The sequence below is a fragment of the Platalea leucorodia genome (genome assembly GCF_965183815.1).
Source record: "Platalea leucorodia genome assembly, chromosome: 3".
Classification (NCBI taxonomy): domain Eukaryota; kingdom Metazoa; phylum Chordata; class Aves; order Pelecaniformes; family Threskiornithidae; genus Platalea; species Platalea leucorodia.
In genome coordinates, this window is record NC_138825.1 from 91378348 (window position 1) to 91388400 (window position 10053).

Sequence of the window (10053 nt, forward strand, 5' to 3'; positions counted from 1 at the left end):
TGCCTTTAACTCCATTTCTGTTGTACAGTTCTAGAGGCTTGAACACCAAATGGTGCAAACATTTAGTTAAGTAGAAGAAATGTAATAAGTTAAAATTAAAAACATCGTTAAAATGATTTATGAGCAGTTCTCCATGTTTACAGGAGGTGCAGACTGGAGTTGAAAATGTGAATTTCTAGGGGGCAGGGGGTAGTTTCTAAAGATTTCCTGGTAAGAATGAGTCATTGTTATGCCAGATCTTCACGGAAGATTAAACAGAACTTGGCTGCTGCTAAGGTAACAAATAACACACAAAACCAAGGCTTGCGAATATGTGAAAACAGAAGTATAAAAGTACAACCTCGGACAAAGAAGATTCTAATTATGATGAAAGGGTATTTGTATAGCAAGATGCAACAGGCATAGGAGAAAAATCCTGGAGAAATGGAGTATTATATTCAGAACTGGAAAAGTGATTAAGATGGCTCCATCTCTCACCTGAAAGGAGCAGTCTGTCGGAGGTATTTTAGAAGTTTTCTGGTCTATGGGTTGTTGGTACCCATCAGTTATTTCTCTGGTTCTGTGAAAGTTTGCTAAGAAGTAGTAAATTCACATAGACTCTGCAACAATCCGCATACTTGCAATTTCTAAAGGGGTATTTAGCACTTTTTAAAAATTCTAAGTATCAAAAGATGTTGAAAATTACTGGTTTAGAGTGCCATGAAAAGCTCTGACAGTCCTGAGCAATCTTCCTTGGTAGAAATGTGACTACCATGCCAGGGAGCCGCAAAAGGAGAAGATAAATAGCAGAGAAAACAGGATACTCCAGCTGCAATAGAGCTATGGAGTATCATCAGCTCATCTCACACTGCAAACCCCAAGAGAAAGTAGATAACTTAAAGGCTCTAAAACATACAAAATGGCCAAAGTAATGTAAGGGAACGGGATTGTTCCACTTGTTGAGTAATGGCACTCTGTGTGGTGGCTGATAGCCTATAAATATCTTGGCTAGACGCGGCTTGGAAGTGTATGAGATAATGCTGTTTGGAGCCTGATTCTCCACATAGGTCCTAGAAGCCACTGTATTTTTAAGGTATCGTTTTAATCACACAAGGAGCCTCCAGGGTACACTCTCTCAGTTGTGCATTAATGCCTGCAGTCACGGGTTGTGCATAATATTATGACTCCTCCTCTGCATGCACAACAGGTCAAGCAGCTCCTAGTCGAGAGCACCCTATTCCTTGCAAAAATGGCTTCAGAGGCTTTGTAAATCACGCAGGGGTGTCCCAATAGCAAACTGAGTTTCATGCAGGACTCTGTTTTTTCCAGAACTGTGACTGCGGCCAGAGGTTTACATTCAGAGCATTTCACAGCTTTCCCCTCCCCACCCCTGGTCAGATTTTAGAGATAATATCCCAAGATAAAGCTTTTTCTCTTTTGACTTGACTTACTCTGAAACTACTACAAAGCGCAGGTGTTAAAACAGGCTCTTGGGAAGGGACAGAGCTGGAACAGTTTTGAGAAAGGTTTTGATTCTTGCATTCACAAATTTGCGGCATGTTGAGGAAAGCAGAAAGGTACGGCTGTTCTTTGTACCATCTCTTTATAACTGACAGAAAACAAAAAACAAACAAACAAACAAAAAAAGAAAACGAAAAAAACCTACAGAGAGCTGAGTAAACCTTCCTTCATGCCATTGAAATCTAAATATACTTAGATAATTCCAAAGCTATGTAAGAGTCCCTTCTTCTCAGCTGCTGTCCTTTAGTTGAAGTCACAATCTGCTGCCCTTTAGTTGAAGCAGGACTAGTTGTTAGTATCTGTGGCTGCTTTGATTCCCTCCATGAATTCTTATTACTGAGGACCTTTGAAAAGAAAAACATTTTCCTGTGAAATTCATCATCTGATGTGGCTCGGTCATCTGAGTTGCAATAACTGAACCTGGAGGTAAAAACATCTTTCATGCTCTGTACTAAATCATTCATCATTCCTTAAACTTCCAGCTACATTGTGTAAGAAGTGCCAGAGTTCATTTTGCCCTCGTGTCTTGAGCGATCCCACCGGTGCTGGCGCCGGTGGCCCTGACTGAGGAGCACGATCCAGGCAGGCGTCAGTCAGTGCCCAGCCTTCTACCCCCCCCGCTCTTTCAGCCCGAGATATTGCAAACAAATCAGGCTCACCAATGTCAAGCTCAGTAGGTTTGCGTTTCCTGGTGAAACCAAACTTGTGAGTAGCTTTTATCTTTTTTTTTTTTTTCAATTTGGGGAAAGGACTCATCTTTATTTCTGCTAATTTGAACAACCTCTAGCAGTCTACGTTACTGCAGAGGTATGAGGGATGAAAGCCCCCACAAATCTCATTTTCCCATCTGCAGTTCCAATGAAACTTAAATTAGTGAGCACTCGAGATGCAAAGTGCACTCAGGGAGCAGTCACAGAGCATTACATTCCTGCCAGCCCTTTTCTGGGGGACCTTCTGCCAAGCCCTTGGAAAAGCAATCTACCACCACATTCATTCTGGCCGTTTTCCAGCTGGTTTTCCATGTCTATCCAGTTCCACTCTGACAAGGCACTTCAGAAGATTCATTTCTTGCAGGATGCAGGAGAAGTGGGTCAGCAATAATATTTATGTATACAAGGACAAAGAGCAAGTAATCTTGTGCAGAATAAGAAGTAGCTGAGTACATGAATACTGGTGACTTTCCTAAAGTGTATGCACCAAATAAACTAAGAATAGTTATTATTTTTATAGTACTTAGGAGTATTTTAGATATTTCACAGAACAGAGAGGGGAAAAAAAAATCTCAAACTTGGAAAGCTGACATAAATTTGGGGATAAAGATTGTGCGTGCACTGCATTTCAAGCATGGGTTCGAGCCCACAAAGGGAGACCACATTCACATCGCGGGGACACAAGACTGTACTCGGCACAGGTTTGGGGTGACCTTTCGGAACCAGCAGGGAAGAGTTTTTGGCCCACACTCATCCTCAGCTCAGAGCCAGAGGTGTCCCCTGTGCCCCGTGGGTGGCCCAGGAGGTTGTGCTGGCCCCTGCCCTGTAGCAGGTGTATCCCGTCTTTCTGGAGACGATGCCGTGTGACGGACAGAGCCCTTCCCCGCAGACAGGCTGCGTCACTGGCATGAATTTAACTCTGTGAAAGCAGCGCAGATGGCTGCAGCCAACCTACTGGCATCCTTCTAGCCCAGTCGTGTGATGCCCTGTCAGCATTGCAGGCTTCGTGGGCAGGGGCCAAGGAGAAGGGTGACAGAGGTCGGGGTGGGGAGAGCGCATGGCTCCTGTTTGCCAAACTGGAGAGGGGACTAGCAAGCGGGAGCCGGAGCTGGTGGAGGGAGAAGGCAGAAAAGGAAAATGTGGCAGTGGTGATTAGGGATGTGCTGCAGGCAGGTTGTATTGACCTCTGTGGGAACTGATTGCAATTTCATGAGCTAGTTTGAACAGAGAGGACCCTCTCCAGCCTGGACAGAAGCGAAAGGGGTGTGGATTCAAGAGCAGGAGCACTGTGGGCTGAAACCAGCTGCCTGGCCTGGCAACTAAGGCGCTGAGCAAAGGGGCGTGTAGGAGGCAACATAAGCCAGGTTAAACAGCAGCTAAATAAATGAGAAACGATACAACTTCTCAAGAGATGGGCAGACAAATCATTGCCCTTCCATGCATCATCTTACTAGCCTCAACCCAGGCTCTTTTGTGCTAAGTGTGGACGTGCCTGTCAAAGCAGATACACTGTATTCTTTGGTAAAGTAACCCTGCAAAATTTGCTAACATTTATTTATTCCTTTCAGATTTGTAGCATAACGTTTGTTATATTTTGCATTTCCATGTGCTGTTTTTTCCACCGTGGTTTCCCAGATCAGATATTTCGTGCAGCTGTTACTCTGTCTCAGAGCTATCTGAGATTTATTTTCTCCTGCCATAAAGGTACCGGGGAGGTAGCGGTTGGGAAGTAGTATTTTCCATAGAGGACTAATTAACCTATAACTGTTGTTCATTTCTAAAATGTAAAGTGGTGAAAATGCTAAGTGGCATTTTTAGCACTTCCCGAAAGTTAGCTACAAAACTCAGTACTGTTACCCCTGGTCACATTTGACCTTACCAGCCCTTCTTTGCAGAAAAAATGATGTGCTTTGTGTCCATGTTTTTCCATTGGGAGAACTGCCGGTTGACACCATAAGTATGTATTACTTTTGTCAGTGAAGGCACAGCTTAGGACAGCTTCCAGACTATTCAGAGCATGACTTGGACGGTAAGAACAAAAAACTAATTCAGCCCATTTTTTTTTAATTAATTGGAAAAGGATGGTGAAAGGCACAGAAGTGGTCTTCATCGGAAATCTGTAAAACAAACATGGCAAGCCAAATGAGAAGTTATGAGAGGTTAGCGAAATTAATCTTGCTGCAAGAAATATTATTTGCTCAATTCATCAAAATCATCTTCTCAAGATACATACTTTCTGTTTCACTAAGCAACAGACATATGCAGCCAGCAGGGTCGAGTCTGCTGTTGTACTAACGGCATGGCAAGGGTAAGCGCGTCAAAGCTCCTATTGATTTTTTCTAAATGCAGCTGGACTGAACTAGAATTACTTTCAGAATGGCAGATATAAAATAACTAATGAAGGTATGGCCAAGCAACCATGTTGCTAAACCTCACAGCAACCTTTTGCTCTCAGATGCTTTTGGGGATGAATTTGAGTGCAGAATATAACCCTGGACTATGTAAAAATGCTAAAAATTGGACTAAATTTTAAAAGAAAAATTTATTAAGGAGGTTGTTTTGCAAGTTGAAATACACCTCAAATCTTCAGGTTTACAAGAGCAATGTATGCAAACTAGCCTATTTTGGACAGCATAACTGTCTCAATCATAACCTATTTCAGCCATGAACTGGTCAGCATAGGCTGCTCTTAGACAACTCCTGAAAAAGAAGATACAATTTTTAAAAACCTATGTTTTTTATGAATTATTTCCTTACTTGTATAAAGAAAGTTGTCTTTTGACCACAAATGGACAAACATGATACCACAGCTGTATCAGACCCTGAGTGGGTAAATATCTGTCATGCCCAGTCTACTTTCTACGCTTAAAAAAACAGTTCTATTTAAAATAACAGGAGATAACTTGGACTCAGTATTGATTTTTTAATGTTGATGATTGCAGTCTAGGAAAGCCTGAGAAATATTAAACTCAGCACAACGGATGCTTTAGTATCATAATTGGATGCAGCATTTCTTAATGGAGTCCAGATAACAGGACATACAACAGACCCTTTCTCAGAGTTTTCGGACTACAGAATAGGCTGCACTGGAGGCCAGTGTGAGGGGTTCCTCCTGAGATCCCCCACATCATCAGTGGCTCAAGGACTAGCAAGGGTCCAGCAAAGACCTCATGGAAGACTTCAGAGAGAGGAAAAATATTGTTTCATATGCCCACAGAGCCAATTCAGGTTCTTCATTTCAATTCACTTGCCTGCCTCCCCATGTAATCACTGAAGCCCGTATCTGCAGTCCTTGTTCCAGTTGAGTAGACCTCACTCAGACAAGTAGCGTTCAGTGAAATAAATGGGGCTATCTGTGTGAATGAGTGATACTCAGCAAACTGGGTTGCAGGTTCAGGCTGTGAGGTACCAACTGTGAATCAATGTGAACTCAAACAGCAGACTTCTCTTTGGGATGTGACCGGCGAGAGCCTTACGAACCTTCCATAGCACGACCCAGTGGTCAGACACTGGCCTACAGGCCAAGAAGCCTGGGTTGATTTCGAGTTGTGCAGCCAACCTAATGAGTAGCAGGTGTATCTTCTTTAAAGGAATTTCTAACAGTCCCTCTTTCAATATTTCTTTTGGGATCTTTCCATTTAGTCACTCACTGGGATGCAGCCATTAAGCATGACAAGCAGTAGATAATTGATAGCCGTGGTTTTCATACCTACAGACATCTCTGTCTTGCCACGATTCAGCTTTACCTGTGGTATCTTCATGCTGTCTCCATGTTGCTGTCACTTCCAAGCCTGGTTTGTCTCACCTGTTTACCTGAAAGCTGCACCTAGATGTTGAACCGAATGAGGCTGATTTTTATGGGACTTGGATTTAATGAAGATCACAGTTGAAGATTAGTTTCTCTCATAGGCTGGAATTCATGTATTAAGAATAAACCCCTTAGGGATTCAGAGCAAATTTCTTGTGATGCTGATAAAAAACAGTGCTGTGAACTTCCCCAGGAACTAAGGGCTATTTATACTTCTTGGTACAAGTTACACTAACAAATAAATAAAAACCAAGTGAACTGGGTTATAATATTTCTCCTATGTTTGGAGCTTGCTGAATTCCAACAGAGAGAGGAACCTTTGTCAGTGAAGCAAATCTTTTTTGTCTGTCACATGGAAATTTATGTCTTGCACTAATATGGGAAATGAAAGACTGTTCCCAAATGGGTTTAGTGCCACAGAGCTGGTTCTCACACAGAACCAGCTCTCTTATCTACAAAATATTGGTATGGACTTATTAAATTGGAATTGCACCTGCCTACATAATACATTTTATGATATTTACATTCTTCAGAAATTTAGGAGACTAGAGGAGAAAACAAAAAAACCTGCATACAGTCTTAATCTCAGCTCCCCACACTCTGGTTCCTGCTCTGACCTTGGAGTTTTTTGTAGTATTGATTTGTAGCATTTCCTAAAACATTACTTCTTTTCTAAAGGTTTTGCTGTGCTGATTTTTTGGAAACTATTTTGTATTTGTTTATTTTAAATAACAAAAAAAAAAAAAAAGAAAGAGTTTGTTTTAGTTATAATGAATGATTCATAGCTCCTGCAGATCATCCAGGGACGCCATTCATAGTTAATGATTAAAATGCAGTAATAAAACATGAAGTGTTTGAAAGTCAACAGTGATGCTTCTGAAGGTAGATCTTTGACAGAAATTGCTGACAGCATCAGAAACTCTCCCTCTATAAATATATATTCAGACATACTAATTTCTCTGGTTATTTTTTCCCTTTTGCCTTCTCTCCCTTGCAGGTGTCTTCTATATGTGCAGTTTCAGGTCAATGTTCTAGCAAGATGACAGTTTGTCTACAATTTAATTTAACATTTTTCTTTCTTAATTTACATTTTTACTCATTTTTAGCCTGCAGTGATTATTTGCACGGAAAGAAATTGTCTTCAAAGGCTATATTTAGCCCGATATATCGGATTAGAAATGTAAGCCAATCATGCAATGAGGTTAATTTTAAATCCTGTGGAAATTGTACCACTCTATTCAGTTTTCTCAGCACTGGCACCCATCTTGTTTGAGGTCGTATGACCTTTAACTCCAATGTCGAATGTAATTTCCCACCAAAAGGAGTACAAGCAATCCCCTTAAAATAGACATTTTAGAATTTATAAGGAGAAGAAGCCTGAGCAGATTTTTTTTTTTAAAGCTGATGATCTGAGGGCTGTGATCGTGTTTTAAAATATGCAAAGAATGAATAGAAAAGTCAAGCAAAAAAAGCAGAAACTTGTGCTTGTTCTCCTTTTCCTACCACAAGCAGTATTCACCAATTCTTACTTCAGGGTCACCCACCAATACTGGCAGACCTGTGTTTTAGCCAGTGCTGTATTTACTACATTTAGCCAATGTTAATATCAGTTAATACTATTTTTGAGTTCTACAGTTGCCTTAACTGCTTTCTTCCACCTCAGTTCGTCCCCATTTTCCAAATAAAAAAGCCAAACATTTTTTATTTTTTTTTTAAATAATCTCACTGTTTTCTTGGCAGTGACTGTCTAGGGATGACTGTCACATTCATCATCCATCTTCATCAAATCTATTTATATCTATTGGTTAAAATTCAGCCGGTGATCACTGAGCTGCAGATGGAGCTCCCCGAACAGCAAAAGGCGTCCGCGCATCCATGCCAGGAACAGTTGGAGCCACTGTGGAGAGGGGGCTGAGAGGATCTGTCATTACAGAGCCTTTATCCCTTCGGCCTCAGAGGGGTGTCACACAGAGGCAAAGACTGCTACCTCACCTGCGTGTTAGTGTTGGGGCTCTCAGCAGACTCAAGAGAAACCTGAATTTTCAGGGTCTTTTGCAAGGTGACATGAATTTTACAACTCATTACAGAGAGAATATAGGGAGTAGATGCGATTGTCAATCTTCCAGTGAACTATTAACAAAATACTAAAAAGATGTGTTTTTAAAGTATGGAAAATGCAGGGTAGGAGTTCTTTTTAAAATGTGTTTTTTCCAGCAGAACTCGTTAAGCAAGAGATCAAGGCAGTTCCATTCCAACCTATAAACTTCTGGATGATCTGCTATAGGGATATTTTTGTTTTCTAGGGCATGGTCTCACTTGAATATTTAATTTAAGTGCCTGAACAGGTGCTGAAGAAAGGGTTTTGGAAAAGAAGGAAGGAGCAGACAATCGGAAAGTATATTCTCCTCCAAGGCCATGAGCCACGCAGGAGGGTCGCCACCCCTACACACGGCTGCAGAGTTTTCGAAAGGGCTCCAGATGGGCATCAGGGCGTCTCCTCATGGAGCGCTGCAGAATTAGGCTAAACCGAACATATTTAATATGATCTCGGACAGCTAAGCTGCTTATCACTGTGTGTCAGATAATACATTATACAGCTGAGTGGCTAATAGATTAAACAGAGACAGGCTGATGGCAGGGCATTTTCAGTTGCTTTGGATTATATTCCCCCTCTAGGAATGACACCGTGAGCTTGGAAGGTGCAGAAAAGATTCTCAGCTTTCTGTTTTTCCAGAAAACCTGTTTAAAAAACATGTATGTAGTAAATACTGTCTTCTGCATGCAAAAAACCAGGGAAATCTTAAAAGTCATCATGTTTTATAAATCTTGATACGAATGGATCTTAACAAGGAGTAAGGAATTAATAATTAGATATACAATTATTACAGAAAATGAGTCAAAGGTAAGAACCCTTTAGTTCGGTTCTGAAGTTTAAGTTTTCAGTTTCAAAAAGGGTTTTCAATCTACAAAAGTGTAAATGAAATATCATTGCTAATGAAAAGGTATTTGCATATAGTCGTAATGGTGCGCACCAGCCTTCAGTGATACCGGTCCAGTGTGCAGCCTGCGAAGGACCAGGATTTCACATTTGTAACTATTGCCATAAATGAGATGAATGGAATGAACAAGCTAACAGCATTTGCATGAAAATAAAGCAATGTTTTTATTTTCCATATTTATATTTATGTTTCTGTTTTTGGAAACTGTGTTTGTTTACTTAAACCATACCAGACACTGGAACTCGGTCTCTTTCACTGTTAAATTGTGACTGTGGCCAGTGCCGTGGCTTCCCCCGGCCAGCTAGGGCTCTCCCCAGCCATCCCCGTGCACAGTTTGGGAGGCCACACAGGCCGGGGAGCACTGCTGGTTTGGGTACAGCTACACAGTTTCAGGCTGACAGACTAATACAGTTCAGAAGGGACTTCTGGAGGTCATCAGTCAGACATCTGCTCAAAGCAGGGGCAACTAGATTGGGTTGCTCGGGGCTGTGTCCAGTCAAGTTTTGAATACCTCCAAGGACGGAGACTCCACAACCTCTCTGGGCAGCCTGCTCCAGCATTTGACCACCCTTGTGGTGAACATTTTTTTCCTAACGTCTGGTCAGAATTCCCCATGTTGCAACGTGTGTCCAGCTGCCTCTCGTCCTTCCACCGGGCACCCCAGGGAAGAGCCTGGATCAATCTTCTCCTCATCCTCCCAGCAGATAACTCACTGTAGACAGCAGTAAGTTCTCCCCAAAGCATCTCTTCTCCAGGCTGAGCAACCCCAGCAGCCTCAGCCTCTCCTCGAACATGCTGTGCCCCAGCCCCTCGCTAGCTTGGTGCTCCTCTACAGGACTCACTCTGAGTTTTCAATGTTTTTCTTGCACTGGGCTTCCCAGAGCGCATTGCTGACTATGTTCAACCTGTTGTCCACCTTGATCCCAGGGTTTTTTCTAGAGAGCTGCGTCCTGGCCCATACTTGCTCAGCGTGCACTGCCACATGGGGTTACCACCCTGAGGGTGACAGCGGGGCCCACAGGGTCTCGGTGGCGGG